Genomic DNA, 18713 nt, shown 5'->3' on the forward strand with positions numbered 1-18713 from the left:
TCTAGTCATACTGCCTCTTTGCTGTTCCTTAAACACAGCAAGCATATTACTGCCTCAAGACCTTTGCACTTGCTGTTCCCTCTGCTTAGACTCCTTTGGTAGTTCTCACCTTTCCTTCAGGTCTCTGACAAACATCAGTCATTAGAGGAGTCTTCCCTGACCAGCCTCAATAAACCTGCAAAGCCCCCTCATCTCCCATACTCCCTGTACTTTCTTACTTGCTTTACTTTTCTCTAGGAAAGTTCACCACCACACCTACGATATCTTTTTTGTTCATCTCAGGCCCCAGCTTAAAGTCTCACAAAGTCTCTCATGAAAACAGTTTTTCTGCCTCTGTCTCAAACCTTTCTTTCCATTGATATTCAACAGTACCATTGTCTGCCTTTCCCAGCTCCCAACCCTGTGTTCCCCAAGCTCCTCCTTCCTCCTGCCTTTACCTGTCAGCTCAGGAAAATGACCTCCTAGAGGAGTCACCAGGCGTCCAACCCCACAAATGGCCCAAACCCTAAGCCTAGGCAAGGGTTTGCTAGGAGACTTTGCACTGCATGTACTTTTTTTTTTCTCCTTCCAGTCTGTCTGTCTGTCTGTCTGTCTGTCTGTCTGTCTGTCTGTCTATCTAGCTATCTATCTAGCTATCTATCTATTTTGCTTTTTACACAGAGGAGATCATGACATTCCTATTGTTGGGCAGTTAGGGTGTTTTCCAAGTTTTTACTCTTGTAGGCAGCCTTGAACACACCCATGATTGTTTCCTTGAGATAAATTATTTGGAGAGGAATTATTGAGTCAAAGGGTACACAATTTTCAAGGCTTCTGGTATGTAGTGCCAATTTTTCCTCCAGTTTATCTAATTATAGTCCCACCAGCTGTATGTAATGCCTTTTATATTCTTACATCCTTGACAAAACAGGGTATTTAAAAAACATTGGGAGGTGAAAAAAAGGGTATTTTGTTTTAATTAACATTGTTGGTGAAGCTGGACATCTTTTCATCTCTTCCCCTTTTTTTAGTGGTTTGCCTCTGCCCTTTTCCCTTCTATTGGGATATTTAGACTTTTGATTTATAATCATTTTTATATTTACTCTTTGTAATGTATATGTAAGTTTTTTTTTTCAGTTTGTTTCTTACCATTCAGTTTTGTTTTACACTTTTTAATGTAGAAAATTTAGAAATATTTTCAAAACCAAGTTTCTAAATGTTTTCTTTGCAGCTTTTGGTTTTGGTTTCATGCTTGTAGGTGGAAAGTTTTAAATAGCCCCCATGATATTCCCTGACAGCTGAGACCTAGTATTAAGCAGAGAGGATTATAAACCCAGGCATTCCAGCTCTCAATCCACCTAGCCAGTGACTTTCAAACTTGCTTTTTTTTTTTTTAAATTGTGACTTGTATTAAAAAATAAATTTTACATTGCATATCACTATTGACAAAAATATTTATTTAAAAAATATATTTTGAAATGTTTCATGAAACATTGCTTACCCTAACTACACGTGGTATAGTCTATTTCCTGTTTGACTAGTTTTAGTCTGTTCTATTTCATTAAAAAAAAAAAAAAAAGTGTCAGTCTTGACTCAGTAAATTAACTTAACAACCCATCAGTGGAGCCTAACCCAGAGTTTGCAAAGCACAGATCAAAACCATGAAGAGGCTGATTGTCTCTCTCCCCAAATTTTACCCACTTCCAAGCCACTTTCACTCATCTCCCACGCCTAGGGGTGATGGAGAGGCCAGACAATCATCAATCCACAGAGAACACTGAAGACCTTGTATGTAAGCACTGAGGCTGAACTAAGCTTTGATTGATACCTAACAGGCAAAAGCAAAAACTGGTTTTGGATTTCAGTCCTGAGGTTTAGAAATAAAGTTCTTTCTAGTTCCATGGTCCTCAAATATTCACCCTAACTATACTCACTTCAATGTAGTCCTAGAAAACTCCTCTTGTCTACCGTGTAATCCTGGATTTGGCAACAAATGGTCAGCAGGATCTCCTCCAGCTCAGCTGTTCTTGCAATTAGAGCCCAAGAAAAGGGTGACACTATTTTCTTGGGCAGAGAAGCTAATCCGGTGCATTATTTAAAGGTACACTGGCATGGAGAAACCAGCTCCCCCCATGTAAAGGTGGGGAATCATTAGGTAACATACTCTGAAAGGAGGCTGATGACATAAAGGGACTAAAGATGTGCTGAATCCCCTAGAAAGTCCTCATAAGATAGGTCAGCCTAGGATTTGGGGTCAGAAGACCAGAACTCATGCCCTCATTCTGTCTGGGATTTCCCAATATTCTGTTTTAGGCCAAGTCAAAACTCTTCTATGCCTCATTTTTCTCCTCCATAAATAGTTTTTTTATTTCATATTATTTTTAATTGAAGTATAGTTGATTTACCATGTTGTGTTAGTTTCTGGTGTACAGCACGGTGATTCAGTTATACATGTATATTGCTTTTCGTATTCTTTTTCATCACAGGTTATTACACATAAATAGTTTTAATAATAGCAGCTCCCTCAGGATTGTAGAGAGAGGCAGCTGAAATAGCAGTAAGGTGCTACTGTGGATTCACATGCAGGCCTTCCTGACTTGGAAAGGCTGGCCGAACCACTGGCCGTTTCATTTGGTTAGTGACTTGTGCCTACAAGTTGAACTTGAGTTAGAGCTAATGGTTCTAATAGCCTTAAATGAGCTTTAGAATTTAGGCCAGGCACCTCTGGTAATTATTTGATAGGACTGGCCAGGCAGGGCAGATTTCTATGCAAGGAGCCCAAACGCACAGCTTAGCGGAGTCAAATGCATGGCAAACATTTTAATTTTCTTTCTTAGAGAGCCTTCAGGGGTTCCTGGAGAGTGAGCGCAGCCTGCCACCCAGGCAGCCCTGGGCTTTCTAGATTGTAGGCCTTCATATTTCCCTGCCCTGAGCAGCCCTCTGACCCACTCAACCCCCAAGGGTGCCTTTGGAAGGTAAGTTCCACAGTAGCCACCTTGGTGCAGATAAAATGAGTTCTAACACTTTCAGGGGCCCACTGAGGTCAAAACTGCAGATATGCTGCCAAAGTTTGTATGTAACTCCAGATAATGGATGAAACTATGAATGGAACAATATGCAAAGCTTTGGCTGAATTTATAGCTCAGAGCATCTCTAAGGGGTCTCTCGGGGTACGAGGGCACCCCTGTTGTGTTCTTCCATCCCCTAGAAAATATGTGTCCCCTCTGGGGACATATCTGGGGGTCTGCCTGGCCCACAGTGGTTCCCCCCTGCCCTGAGAAGAGCCAACACCCAGGATGAGCCCCAGCGGCCAAGTCTGGGGTCCAATACTTCATTTCCCTGGCAGAGCAGATTGATAAGACTGTATGTAGATAGCTGACCCAGGCAGGCCAACCAGATTCTCTCTCCTCGGAATTTGAAACCTGAACAGAGAGTTTCTGAGCCTGGCCAGCCTGGGTGTGTGTCACATGAACTCCTGCATTCTAGAGAGAAGGTCGCTGTCAGTCTGGCCCTGTTTGTTAGCTGTCCCTTCAGTTCTCTGAGCCACCAATCTCATTCCAATAGTGTCCCATTTGGATCAGGCAGTCAAAGTTGCTTTGGGAAGACTCAAAAAAAAAAAAAAAAAAAAGCCCAAAAAACAAACTAATGTATAAAATAAATAAGCTACAAGGATATATTGTACAGCATAGGGAATATAGGCAATATTTTATAACTTTAAATGGTGTATAAACTATAAATATTTTGAATCACTATGTTGTACATCTGAAACTAATATAATATTATAAATCAACTATACCTCAATCAAAACAAAACCAAAACCAAACCAAGCAAAACAAACAAACAAAAATCATTATAAATATTATAGTATCTAAGAAGCAGAGGCATGGTGAGGGGGAAACAGCATGAACTTTGGGTTTTTTGTTTTTTTTTTTTCTTTTTAGAATCTTTCCACACCAGGGTAGTCTTGAATTTTGGTTCTTTAACTGACCAGCTGTATAAATTTAGGCAAGTTACCCTTTGTAAGCCTCTGTTTCCTTGACCATGAAGTGGTGATCACCTTCCTCATAAAATCAGTTCTTTAATTAATCTAGTGCCATTTATATTGTGGTCACTCAGAGGCTATTCTTGCTTATTTCCTAGTCCTGGGCTGCATCATAGATAGTTGAAACTTCCAGAAATTAGTGCTATTAGGGTGCTTTGAGTATCAATGCATACCAGGAATCCTCTCTTTCTCCATTTTTTAAAGAATAAAGGTTTTAATACTTTTCCTACACAGAGGGGTTTTTGTTTGACCACCTTGAAGTCTCGCTACACAGAAAGTCTAGAGGCGTGGTGGTGGCAACTGCACATTCAGAATGGGCCTTTTATAAAATTGTGGTGAAAGACATATGACATAAAATTTGCTATCTTAACCATTTTTAAGTGTACAGTTCAGTGGCATTAAGTACATTCACACTGTTAAGCAACCATAGGATGGTCTTGTTTTAATCTGATTTAAAATATTTAATTGCATTGTAATTTAATTTTTATGCTTTACTAAAATTTTTGCTAAAAAACTCACTAAAAAATTGTATATTTTACTAAAAGTAAACAAAAACCTTTTAAACTCTTTGTCAGACCACTCCTCTCTCTTTTTCTAGATTGGAAACTGCAGTGACAATATGAACTGTATCAAGTTCTAAGCAGTTTCGAACTCTGCCCCAGGGAACAGTTCTCAGAAGCTACTGCTGGAAGAGAATTTAGGAATTGTCCAGTCCAAGGGCCTTAATTTAAATGGTTGCCCATTTAGTTGATCATTCAGGCATCAAACCTTCACTGAGCCCGTGTCCCAGGAACTGGGATGAGTGCTGGATGATGGACCCAACCGTAGCCAAGCTACCGTCCTGCCTGATGGAGCTATGGCCGTCCAGAGGCAGATATGACGCACAGGATGGCAGAGCAGGAGAAGGGCGCAGATCTGCAGGAGATGTGATAAAAAATGTAACCTGGGACCAGATTTTGAAGGTCATCAAAGGACGCGCAGAGAAGAGTTTATTTTGAAATTTTAGTTCTTTTTCTTTTTTCCTTCAGAAACAAAGGAAAGGTTTATTCTTTGATCAGAGAATGGAGAAATGTGAGATGGCTTTCACATGCTCTCCTGACAGGCTTGCTTTATTTTTTAAAGGTGGTACTGGGGATTGAACCCAGGAACTTGAGCAAGCTAAGCAGGCACTCTACCACTGAGCTATTACCCTTCCCCTGCAGAGAAGTGTTTAGATTTTTTTTTTTTTCCCTACTGGTCATGGAGGCTCTGGGGTAGGAGTGGGGCTGGAGACTGATCGTCAACTAGGGAGTAACATGGTCAGATGTGTGTTGCAGAGTGAGCGCTAGCGGCAGTGCAGACAGATGGTGGGCTGCAGGGGCGCAAAATGGGACAAGGGCTCAGTGAGAGGCCTGTTGCACTTAGTAACTTGAAAACATTAAACGTCTTTTTAAAATGATCCAGTGAGACAGCCGAGTCCATAGCCCAGTTTCAGGTTCTTTCTGACTGACTGTGATACGAAGGGTTTTTCAAATCTGCATATCAGAATTTGCTGATGTTTCCTTTCAAAGAAGACTCCCTCCCACCTGCTCCTTGTTCTTCCCCTCATTCCATCACCAGTTTCCCCGGGGCCTTGCTGAAGGAAGAACCCCTCCTCTGAGAACACAGTGGGAATGAAATTTGCTAGAAAAATGTGAAGCATTCCTAACCCTGCCACCTCCACACCAATGAGCCAAGCAGCAGGCTTTGCAATGCTATCTTTGTGCCTTCAGATAAAGAGATCAAAGTTTCTCCAAGGTCTGATTCCCCAGGCTGATTTACATGAGGAGCGGGGTGGGGGTGGGGTGAGTGGGGATCCGCTTGACAGAAGGCAGAAAGAAATTCCTGTTTCAAAGGTGAAGTCTCCAGCAGGGCTGGTGGCACTGAATTTGTCCTAGCGAGGGAACCAGTCCTGTTCTCTGGCTGAGGGATCGGACACCAAATTTAAGGCAGGGTCTGACCTCAACCTAGAATTCTGAAGTATTTACACTGGAAGGGGCCTTAGGCCTATTTAAGACAACCCACCCATTTTACAGATGGGGCATTTGAGATCTCAGAAGTCGCCGACCAGACCTAGAGACATTTGCTATTGGCTTTTTTTCCCAATTGAAATATATTTGACATATAACATTGTGTAATTGGGTAAATTTAAGGTATACATGTTAATTAGATACATTTCTAGATTATAATATGATTGCCATTGTAACAATAATTAGCATCTCTGTCATGATACATAATTATTCTTTCTTTTTAGTGGTTGGACCATTAAGTTCTAGTCTCTCAGTAAATTTGATGATTATAATACAATATTGTTGTCTGTATTCACTATACTGTGCATTAAATCTCTAGGGCTTATTTACCACTCGCTGCAGGTGCTATTCGCTTTATGTCCAGTGTACTTACCACAACCTCCTGCCGCTTTCGTCCACTAGCATGTGTGTATATGGGTATAGATTTATAAAGTATTCTTTATAAATCTATACCCACATACACACATGCTAGTGGATGAAAAGTGGATGAGTGCATGCCTAGCATGCATGAGGTCCTGGGTTCAATTCCAAGTCCTCTGTTAAATAAATAAATAAACCTAATTACTTGCCCCCCATTAAAAAATTTTAAAAAAGAATTAAACCTTGAGAGATGAATAAAACTGAACAGAATGTGCCCAATAGTAGCTATATTTTAAAAAGGTATCAATTCAGAAAGGGTCTAAGTCAAAATGCTCAGCCTTTAAGAAGCTGTATGGCCCTGTCCCCTTCCTTACAGTGAGCTCTGTTCATCCCAGCAGCTACTTATCATGAGTCTGGGACATCAGCACAACTTCAGCTGGTCAAGCGGCCAGAATACACTAGGAGAAAGCAAATGAGAGGGCCTGGGTTTGGGGGATCCAGGCTCCATATGGACCAGTTAACTTTTAACTCCAGTGATTCTCATCCACGGCTGCACATTAGAACCCCCGGAGGCAGTTTTTTTAAAATCTCCAAACCAAGGCTCCAAACCAGATCAATTACATCAGAATCTCTGAGGGTGGGCCCTAGGTATCAGGATTTTTCCAAGCTCCCTGGGTGATTACACTGGGCAGCCAAGGTGGAGAACCACTGCCTTTTCCCCAGGTCACATCCTGCACCTCTTCCTCTGACCAGCATGTTGAAAAAGTTTGGCAATCTTTGTAAAAAAAAAAAAAAAAATTGGGAAATAATATGCAGATAAATGGCTGTGTATTTCTATCACGTTAACAAACATTTGGAGTATATGTGTTCCTGGGGATGGGTTTTTAACTTGGATGTTCTCAGCTGTGTGACAATCCCTTAATTATGTCGGGGCAGGCATCTGTGATGCACCCCAGCTAGACCCGAAGGCCTTTGACACCAGGAAGGCAGTTTGGCCAATTGGTTAATAATGGGGGTTCTGGAAGCCAATGTAATTTCTTAACTAGGGCAAGTTACTAAATCAGTGCAAAGTGCCTGGCAAGTAGTCAGCGTTGTAGAAATTAGAGCCATTATTACTATTGCATGCTTTGTACCTCCACACTTCCTTGGGCAAAGTAGGTGTCCAATAAAAAGAGAAGTTCACTGGGTGACAGGCATAGGGCAACACTAGCCAACAGAAATATCATGGAAGTCACCGATGTGATTTCAACTTTTCTATAGCTACATTTTAAAAAGGAAAATGAAACAGGTGAAGTTAATTTTAATAACACAGGTTACTTAATATATCCAATATTATCATTTCAACATGTAGGCAGTCTAAAAAAGTATTAATAAATTATTATTGCACTATTTTACACTTTTTTTTCCCTGTACTGCACCTTTGAAATCTTTGAAGATGGTGTGCATTTTACATCTAATTCAGACCAGCCACATTTCACATGCTCACCAGCCACGTGTGGCAGTGGCTACCTGTTGGGCAGCACAGGTTGAATGTTTCCTTTGTGTCCCCAAACCTGCACATTGAAAGTGTCCATTAAATGTGCTCCTCTGGGCCGTTCCTACCTCCTGACCCCTCCTCACAGGGATATCCATGCTCTGCCAGCTCTTCTCTTGTTCCAACTTGAGCCTGTTTTGAAAAAGGCCACAGAGGGGAGGGTACAGCTCAGTGATATACCATGTGCTTAGCATACATGAGGTCCTGGGTTCAATCCCCAGTACCTCCATTTAAAAAAAAAGTATATAAATAAATAAACCAAATTACCTCCCGCCAACACACACACAAAGAAAGAAAGAAAGAAAGAAAGAAAGAAAGAAAGAAAGAAAGAAAGAGGCCATAGTTTTTGGCCTAATGTCATAAACTCAGATCCTTGTGTGAACATCGCCAGGCCTTTGCAAGATCCACTGGCCTCATCCTTGCTTCAGCTTCTCTGCTTACACCAGAAATTTGTGGTTGTAAGCGGAAAGTTACATTTTCTGTCTTTTTACAAAAATATTTGGTTGACCCAAAAGGCAGCCTGCCCAGGGTTAGGGTGGGAAGTTCACAGGAGCCGCCTGCTGTACCTGCTGCTCTTCCCCCCCAGGCCCCGCCCCACCGGGGGTGGCAGCCTCCTGGCCTTGGCAGCCAAGTGGCATGAGTCATCCTGGTCACTGGTTCAACCTCCCCTCCAGTCTCAGAGCCGCTTTTGTTTTTCAGCTGAATAGGCAGCCTGAAACACACACACACACATACAGACACGTGCTCACACAGTGAGCCAGGCCAAGGGCTTGGTTCTTAAGCAGGAAAGCATATTGTTTGCCATAATTACTCTTGGATTCCTCAGCCTAACCTCCACTGCCATTCCAGGGGGCTCTGGGTCTCTCTGTCAGGGAAACCTTCTGTGGTTTAACGGAAGGCAGGAGGTCGGAGAGGAATTCAGAGCTTAATCAAAGGGCAGAACAGGGCAGGACATCCTCTTGTGAATGGGGGCATATCCACAGCCCCACAGGACCCTGCAGCTTCCGCCAGCAAGGACACCATCTAGGCTTAGAGTCTCCGAGCGCACCGATTTACTTCTTTTTTTCATATATATATATATTTTTTGATAAATATATTTTTGATAAATATTGTATATATATTTTTTAATGGAGGTAGTAGGGATTGAACCCAGGACCTCGTGCATGCTAAGCATGTGCTGCACCACTGAGCTAAACCCATCTCCCCAAATTGACTTTTTGACCCCAGCAATTCTCAACTGTGTTTGCACATTAGAATTACTGGGGCAGCTTAAAAAAATTCCGGCATGCCCAGGTCAAAAACCAGTCCGATTAAATCAGAATCTCTTGAAGCCTTTACTCTGTGACCAGGTGGATTTATGATTTCCAGTTCCAGTTGGAACCCTAAGTTCTGCCCAGCAGCCCTTCAGGCCTCCCTAGTCAGCAGGCCCGGGTCTTGACTAAACACCTCCTTTGCCCTCTTTGCTCCCATTCTCCTGCCTCTGCCAGTCTGGCTGAGAAAGGACAGAGGTGGGAAATTACTTTCTCCTGTGGTACCAATCCTCACGCATTTTACAGCCTGCCTTCCCACTTCAGAGGAAGTGGAGATCGAATTTTAACAGGGTCCCCACCACAGGATCCCATCCCTTCCGCACCTCTGTGCTTTGCTCAGCTGTATTTCGCTTGGTCTTTTTCTTAAACTTTTAGTCTGTTTCACCGTCTTCTCCCTTTCAGCTTATGGACATCCTCGTGTCACTGCCGTTTGAAAAATGTGAATCCCTTCCTCAATTCTGTCTCCCTTTCAATTTAGTACTCTGTCTCTTGGCTTCTCCTCCCTGCTAAGCTTCTTGAAGGAATCCTTACAGTGGTCTGCATTTTCTTACCTCTCCTCAGCCTGCTTCATGTGAGCCCCATCACAATGCTAACGCTCACTAGTCACTGGTGACCTCTGAGACACTAAATCTGTTCCTGAATTGGTTGACTAGACCTGTGTTGGGGTCCTAGCTTGGGCCAAGACCTCTTGTCTCGGGCTGGGAGGTTCTTTTTCCAATCAGATTCACACAGCCAAAAACAAAACCAATGCTGAGACTGGATAAGCACAAGCTTCATTCGGTGGCCAAAGAATGGAGGAGTGGGAACCTAGTTTGCAAATCAACTTCTCAACCCAATCTGGGCAGAGACATCAAATATATAGGAGGGTTGAGGTAAAAGGGTGGGAATTAGAAAGAGTGGGAGGAATATTCATGACTTATTTGAGAACAGGGATGTGGTTTGTACCTGGAACTGAGGCAACCCTTCTTTTCAGCCCTTGTATGGGCTTTTCCAATTGTCATGGCAACTGTCAACTGTCGTGGGTGTGTCATTTAGGATGCTAATGTAGTACAGTGAATGGATAATGAGGTTCAAGGTCAACTGAAAGTCAAATCTTCCACCATCTTTGGCCTAGTTGGTACTAACCAGTTCTTGTGTTCTTTCTTTTTGCATCTTCCTCCTGAAACTTAGATAAGAGTAATTGTTTTCTATTCGAGGAGGGGGCAGGGATCTGATTCTGGGGCAACAGCCTTGGTAACAAATCCTTGGCCTACTTTCCATCTTCCTCTCTTCACTCTGGCTGTGTTGATCACTTCCTTGCTGTTGAAACTCATTTTTGGTCTCCTGTGACTTCTCTCTTTACTGATTTCCCCTCATCTCTTTGATGGTTTCCTGGTCCTGTACTCAGCCTTGAGATTGGTGTTCCCCAGTTCTATCCTTGGCCTCCTCTCCATGTGAATTTATGTCCCAAGATTTCAGCTGCTACCTATGTGATGTTAACTCCCCAACCTTTGTCGCTAGCCCAGATTTCTTGTACATCCAACTGTCTACTGGACATCTCCATACTAAAACCCCTCTGAACATGTCCAAAATGGAACATATTATATTCTTCCACCAAATTTACTTTTACTCCGGTCATCCTACTTAACAGTGAAACACTAGAAGTATTGCCATAAAAGTTAGGAACAAGAAAAGGGGCCTGCTGACATCACTACTATTTAGAACTGTTCTGGAAGAACAATAGAAATCTGAACAGAAAGATCTGTTTAATTCAGTAAGTCTTATAAGAAAAATAAATAAGAACAATACTGTGGGAAGAAGAATAAATTAGGAGTTTGGGCTTAATATATACATACTACTATATACAAAATAGATAAACAACAAGGACCGACCATATAGCACAAAGAACTATATTCAAGATCTTGTAATAACAAGTTATAATGGGAAAGAATCTCAAAAAAAGAATACATACATATGTATATGTATAATTGAACCACTTTGCTGTATACTTGAAACTAACAAAAACATTTGAAATCAACTACACTTCAATTAAAAAAAAAAACCAATACATGTTAGAAAGAAATTAAATATTTGCAAATGTGGAAAATTCCAGAGAATCACTTGAAAAACAAAGCTAACCAAATAATTCAGCAAAGTTGCCTGTTACAAATTAATGACACTCTAAGACAATAGCATTGCTTTATGCCATTACTCCCTCGCCCATTTAAAAACATACATGGAGAGCCTACAATGTGGAGCCACTGTTTCTTAAGCTGTAGGGCTACAGTTACGAACAAAAGATATATGGTCTCTGCTCTCACGAAGCTTATATTCTAGTAATGAGATCTTAGATATTATATTAGAAAAAAGGTCTCACCACAAATATAAAATATCTAGGAATAAACTTAACCAGTAATATGTATGACCTAGGATAAAACTGTTCAGAAACATAAAGGGAACCTTTAAAAATGGAAAGAAATACTATGTACCCAGATGGGAAAAATCTAATATGAATTTTAAGTTTTTAATTAACTTATTTAGGAGGTAGTTTGATGCAGTAAATTTAGTCAGAGATTTATTTTTTATTTTATTTTATTTTATTTGGGGGGGGATTAGGTTTATTTATCTATTTATTTTTAATGGAGGTACTGGGGATTGAACCCAGGACCTTGTGCATGCTAAGCACACACTCTTATCACTGAGCTATGCCCTACCCCTCAATCAGAAGTTTAAATGAGAGAAAATTTTCAAGAAAGTGTTGCAAAGGGTGTAGGCCTGGTGCTTCCAGTTATTAGCATTTAGTGTACAGACACACTAACCAAACAGGATGTATCTGGTACAGGAAGACAGGCATATTGATAAAAGAGAAAGGAAAGCCTAGAATAAAAAGGAATATATTTTCTAATAAAGGCCTCTCACATCAATGGGGAAGAGGAAGGATTAGTCTAGAGAACGACAAAAAGTTTCATCTTGATACCAAATCTCACAGGTAGGAGTCGGAGGTGGCTGCCTGAAGTCCTAGGAGGGCTAGGAGGCCGAGCCTAGGTTTCGCCAGGGGTTCTGCGTTTGATTAGAAATGTCTTCCAGGGGCTCAGGAACAGAAGACTACACTCAGGCCACATATTTGTCATTCCTGGATTATTCAATAAATATCATTCAGATAACTAGCCAGCAATTTTGGGAAAATAATTATTAGCTTTCCCCATCATTTGTACCAAAATAAATTTCAGATGGATTAGATTTAAATGTAAAAGATGAAAACATAAAACAATAGAAGAAAAGAGAGGATTTAAAAAAATAATAATTGTAGTAGGGAAGGACTTCCCAAGCGTGACACTAAAGAGAGAAACCATAAAGTTAAAGATTCATAGATTTAGCTTCTTAGTCTCAGAAACTTCTACAAAGCAGAAGCTAAAAGGAAACTGACAAATTGAGGGGGGAAATGTAGTATGTATTGATGAAGAGTTAATATTTTGCTATATATTGAACTCCTCAATTAATAAGAAAAATATGAACACCCCAATAGAAAAAAGTGAAAAAGATGTTAATAGGTAATTCACCAAAGAAGAAATGCAAACAGCTGAAAAACATAATTTTTTTAACTCACTAGTACTCTAAGGAATGAAAACTAACACAACGATATTACATTTGTTTTCACCTGCCAGACTGGCAAAGAAAAGTCTCTAGTGTGGTTAAGAACATGGGAAACAAAATTGGGAAAATCCCAGCTAATGCGGCTTACTCACCTGGGATACAAAATCCACTTTGTAATGGTTTCTGATTACCTTTTTCAAAGAGCAGTCAAGTATACAGAAGGTAGCATTTACTGATGAGATGTGCAAAAAATTGTGAAAAGAGATCTCTGTAGCTAAACTATAATTCTGTACATCTGTGGTTAGCTAGAATATCCTGTCAGACTGTTAAGTTCTAGTTTCCTTTTCTTATTTTAAAATGTCTCTTCCTAAGAAATGGGTCACGAGTGCTTAGGCTGCTGTCCCCTAATAAATCATTCACTTCTTGCATACCCAAATCCCTTGCTAAATTTTTTGCATATAAATTGGCCCCACCTCAGGTACGTTGAGACAGCCCCCTGCTGGGCACCATAGTGTTGGCGTGAGGCCAGGGAGCCCACTCAGATGTGTCACCTCCTTCCCTGTGAGGAACAGGAGACTCACAAGTCTCCGGCCTTCTGAGCAGCCTTCTGACCCACCTCATCAGACACACAAACAATAAACCCTACTTTTGTCACCTTGTTCTGGGTAAGCAGGAATTTTCTCTCCAAGGACACTGGGCTGGGAGATGTTCTGGGATGATGACATCAAAGACCATCTTCATTCTGGCTCAAATGTGATTTCACTTTCTTTGTGTAATAACCAAATAGTCAACAGAATAAAAATAAGAAGATGATATACTATTACATTGCTAATCTGGTACTTCCTATGCCTGCCTAGGCCACAAAGGCACATTCACACACTGCTGGTGGGAAATTAAATTAGAGGACAATTTATTTGACTGAATAGGGCAAAAGGAAAGGAGTATTAAATGTATCAGATACGTTTACCTATATAAAGTAAAACAAAACAAAACAAAACTCATGCATATCAAAAACACTTCCCCCACCAAAAAATACCAAAAACATTTCCAACATTCACAACAAGGGGCTAATCATCATAATCATTAAGATGAAAGACGGTCATCTCAGGAGGAACGTGTGCAAAGAATATGAAGAGGCAGTCTATGAAAGAAAAATATAAAATAAAAAAATTATGAGAAAAATTTCAACATTATTAGAAATTACAGAATGCAAATTAAAATCACAAAGAACTATATTCAATGTCATGTAATAACATGTAATGGACAAGAATATGAAAAATATACATATGTATAACTGAATCACTTTGCTGTACACCTGAAGCTAACTTAATATTGTAACTCAACTGTACTTGATTTAAAAAAAAGAGGCAAACATGATGGAGAAATCAAAAGCTGCACAGATAAACAAAAGCTAAAAGATTTCAGCACCACCAAACCAGCTTTACAACAAATGTTAAAGGACCTTCTCTAGTCATCAAACCATAAGAAAAGGGAACAGAAAGAAGAAAGAGAAAAAAAAAAGACCTACAGAATATTGCTATGACTGTTTGGGGTCTTTGGTGGGTCCTTATAAATTTTGGAATTGTTTGTTCTAGTTCTATGGGGAATGTCGTGAGTATTTTTTGACAGTCTTTTTTTTTTTTCTAAGTTTATTTTTTGGGGGAAGGTAATTAGATTTATTTACCTATTTATTTATTTATAGAGGAGGTACTGGGAATTGAACCTAGTACCTTGTGCATGCTAAGCATATGCTCTACCACTTGAGCTATATCCTCCCCTACAGTGAGTGTTTTGCTGGGGATTTTGTTGGATCTGTGGATTGCTTTGGGTCATGTGGCCATTTTGATAATGTTGATTCTTCCAATCCAAGAGCACAAGAAATCCTTCCATTTCTTTGTGTCATTTCAGTTTTTGGAATACAGGTAACCTCTTTGGTTAAGTTTATTTCTAGGTACTTTGTTGTTTTGATGCAATGGAAATGTTATTGCCAGTTATAAAATTCTGGTTTTTGAAGTGAAAAAAAAAGTGAATGAAGGGCTGCTAATGGCAAAATCCTTTCTTATGGGTGAGTTGTATTCCATTATATATATATACATACATACACACACACACACACATATATATATATCATCTTCTTTATCTATTCAACTATTGATTTGCATTTAGGATGCTTCCGTATCTTGGCAATTGTAAATACTGTTGCTGTTAATAGCAGGGTTTATGTATCTTTTTGAATTCATTCTTATTTTGTGGTTGGCTTTATTCCTTTGAAAACTATGTGAGTTTAAAAAGCTAAAGCTCTAAATGTTCTCAGAAACAATGAACAGTACATATATGTAAATTAAAAATATATGGGCAGTTAGAAAAGAAAAAGAAATGAGCTATCAAGTCATCAAAGACATGGAAGAAACTTAAAAGACATATCACTAAATTAAAGAAGCCAGTCTGAAAATGTTACAAACTGTACGATTCCAACCAAATGACATTCTGGAAAAGGCAAAGCTACAGAAACAATAAAAAGATCATGGTTTCCAGGGGCTTGGGGAGAGGGAGGGAGGGTTGAATAGGTGGAGCACAAGGGATTTTTTAGGGCAATGAATTATTCTTTGTGATACTATAGTGGTGACTACATGTCATTATGCATTTGTCAAAGCTCATAGAATGTACAACATCAAGAGTGAACCCCAATGTAAACTATGGACTTTGGTTGATAATAATGCGTCCATGTTGGTTCATCAATTGTACCAAATATGCCGCACTGGTGAGGGATGTTGAGGGTAGGGGAGTATATATGTGTGGTTGGGGAGGGCTATGTGCGAACTCTCTGTAATTTCTGCTCAATTCTGCTGTAAACCTGAAACTGCTCTAAAAAACAAAGTCTATTAAAAAAAAAAAAAGAGGCAAACAAACAAAAGGTTCTACTATACAGAATATATAAAGAACTCTTACAACTAAACAATAAAAAGATAATCCAATTTTTAAAAATGGGCAAAGTATCTGAATAAACATATCTACAAAGAAGATACTCAAATGACTGATAAACACACACAAAAAAATGCTCAATGAATGAAATGCAAATCACTAGGGAAATGCAAATCAAACCCACAATGAGCTCATTTCTTGCCCACTAGGATGACTCCAAAACAAAACAAAACGAAAACAAAAACAAAAGGAAACTAACAAGCATTGGCAAGAATGTAGAAAAATTGGAACTCTCATACTCTGCTGATGGGAATGTAAAATGGTGTAGCCACTGTGGAAAACCACTTGGCAATTCCTCAAAAAGTTAAACAGTTCCTCCTCCTGTGATCCAGCAATTCCACTCCTAGGTATCTACCCAAAAGAAATGAAACCATGTCCATCCACACAAAAACTTGTACATGACTGTGGTCATGTACAATTTAGTGGCTTTTAGTATATTCACAGCATTACTCAGAATAGCCAAAAAGTGAAAACAGCTCAAAAGTCTGTCAGCTGATTACTGGATAAACAACTTGTGCTGTAGCCATACAATAGAATATATTCAGTCATAAAAAGGAACAAAGTATTGATACATGCTACAACATGGATGAACCTTGAAAACATTCTGCTAAGTGAAAGAAGCCAGACACGAAAGGTCACGTATTAAATACGTCTACTTACATGAAATGTCCAGAATTAGTGAATCCATAGAGTCGGAAAGCAGATTATTGGTTGCCAAGGACAAGGGTAGATGGGGTGGGTGAGAAATGAGGAGTGGCTGCTAACGGCTCTGGGTTTCTTTTTGAGGTGATGAAACATCCCGCATAAGATAGTGGTGATGATTGCACAGCATTGTGACTACACTAAAACCCACTCAACTGTACACTTTAAAATGGTGAATTTTATGGTATATGAATGATATCTCAATTTAATAAAAAAAAAAGCATGCAAATTTGTGGGTAGAGTATGATTCATTTTAAAAAGGGTGATGATATAGGTGCTACTTAAAAGGGTAGTGTGTAAAACGGAGACTAGAGGGTGCTACCCTCTAGTTAGCAATCTGTAGCAATATGGATTTTCATGTGTATTATATATTTATGTATGTTCTGTAAAAATATATATTGCTGTGTTAATTGAAAAATTGGGCAATAAAAGTTATTAAAGACAAAACAATGTGCAGACTGTCTGTCCATTTCGGCTCTCCTAGGGCAGTTTTTCTGGCCTAGAGGGACCATCCAAAATAGTGGTTAAGAAAGCAGCTCGAGAACCACAATGCTGGTGTTCAAACACCGGCTCTGTGTCCGACTAGCTCTGTAACCTTGGACAAGTCCCCTATTGCTGTGTGGCTCGGTTTTCTCACCTGTAAAGCAGCATCAGAATAATATGTATCTATTTCTGGTTTGTAAGTAAGTTCATGTGCATCATTTTTTTTCTGATTCCACATATAGGTGATATCACATGATATTTCTTTTTCTCTGTCTGAGTTACTTCACTTAATACGATAATCTCTAATAGACCAGACATAGAAAACAAACTATGGGTACCAAAGGGGAAAGGAGTGGGAAGGAGGGATAAATTAGGAGTTTGGGATTAACAGATACACACTACTATATATAAGATAGATATAGGACCTACTGTACAGCATAGGGAACTATATTCAATATTTTGTAATAACCTAAAATGGAAAAGAATCTGAAAAAGAATATATATATATATATATATATATATATATATATATATATATATATTTGTATAATTTAATCATTTTGTTATACACCTGAAACTAACACAGCATTGTAAATCAGCTATACTTCAATTAAAAAAAATACTATGCACTTCATAGGGCCCTGCAGATTCAAGGAGTTAATTCATTTAATGTGCTTGGAATAGTGCTTTGCACAGAACAGGCTTTGGACAGACAGTAGCCAGGCCAGGAGATGTTGCTGGAGTGGCTCAGGTTCCAGGCTGGGGAATGACCACATCTGACCTCAGTGAGGTCCTGTCAGGAGCCAGTGGGAGAAGGTTCTCTTACAGGCCCACAGAGGAAGCTCAGAAATGCTTTCTGAAGTAGAGGTAAACTAATAAATGAAGACACAGGTAGGTTTCATCCACGTGGAGGCGGATTTGAGGAAGTGCATGAGTCTCCTCGCTGTGGTTGAATGGCTCAGGGAGTAACTAATTTGGGGACTAACTGGGTATTGTGTTTGCTGTCACTGAAGCAGAGTTGCCTCAGTTCCCTACCAAGGCACTCTCAGCCTGGTGGCAGTTGTCCAGAGTCCTTATCAGCTGCTGGGAGGAGAAGGGGGCAGGTGTCATAACCTTCTTACTTTAGTGGACACTGGCCCAGGGGGCACTCAGGGGAGCCAGAGCCATCTCAGAGCCCCCACTGTTGGGGAATGAGAGTAGGGGAAGGAGGGGCAGGGGCCTGGGCGGGCACAGGGGGCTAACTCCCTCACTGGTGTGTAACCCTCTCTGGCACGCCCTATTTGCCTCCCCCTCTACCGCCCCCTCCTCTTCCCAATAAAGTATAAAGGCGATAGCACCCTCAGGGATGTTCAGAGCAAGTCCCTCTGGTAGTTCCTTCCTCTCTGTTTCCTTCTCAGTCAAGTCCTGGTGAATAGTTACCCAAAATGCCAAGCTGGGGCTTGTTGCTGCCAGTCTTTTGTTAACTTCCGTTTTTCTCTCTTAGAATGTTTACGGAAGGCCTGTGTGTCAGAAGTCAGCCCTGTGGCAGGAGGCAGAAGCAGGGCTGGGTGCCCACAAAGGCATTATTATTTCCCAAGGCAGCCGCAGGATCATGGACATTATCTTATCCAGTTATCTGGAGGGAGGACTAAGGCCTACAAAGAGGGAGCGACTTGTCCAAGACCACTCAGAGCCAGGACCTCAGTAGAGTATAATTTTCC

General features: G+C 40.3%; 1 long non-coding RNA gene across 1 annotated transcript in view; it reads right to left on the bottom strand.

Annotated features, from left to right (window-relative positions):
- Nucleotides 1-13278, bottom strand: part of LOC135323053 (uncharacterized) — a 30273-nt gene extending 16995 nt beyond the window's left edge. The window contains exons 1-2 of the long non-coding RNA XR_010384160.1: nt 12999-13278; nt 8032-8095 (exon numbers count right to left, since the gene is read on the bottom strand). This is a non-coding gene — a long non-coding RNA (uncharacterized LOC135323053). The remainder of the gene's footprint in view (nt 1-8031; nt 8096-12998) is intronic.
- Nucleotides 13279-18713: the final 5435 nt, after the last annotated feature.

This window comes from Camelus dromedarius, chromosome 15 (assembly GCF_036321535.1).
Source record: "Camelus dromedarius isolate mCamDro1 chromosome 15, mCamDro1.pat, whole genome shotgun sequence".
NCBI classification, from domain to species: Eukaryota; Metazoa; Chordata; class Mammalia; order Artiodactyla; family Camelidae; genus Camelus; species Camelus dromedarius.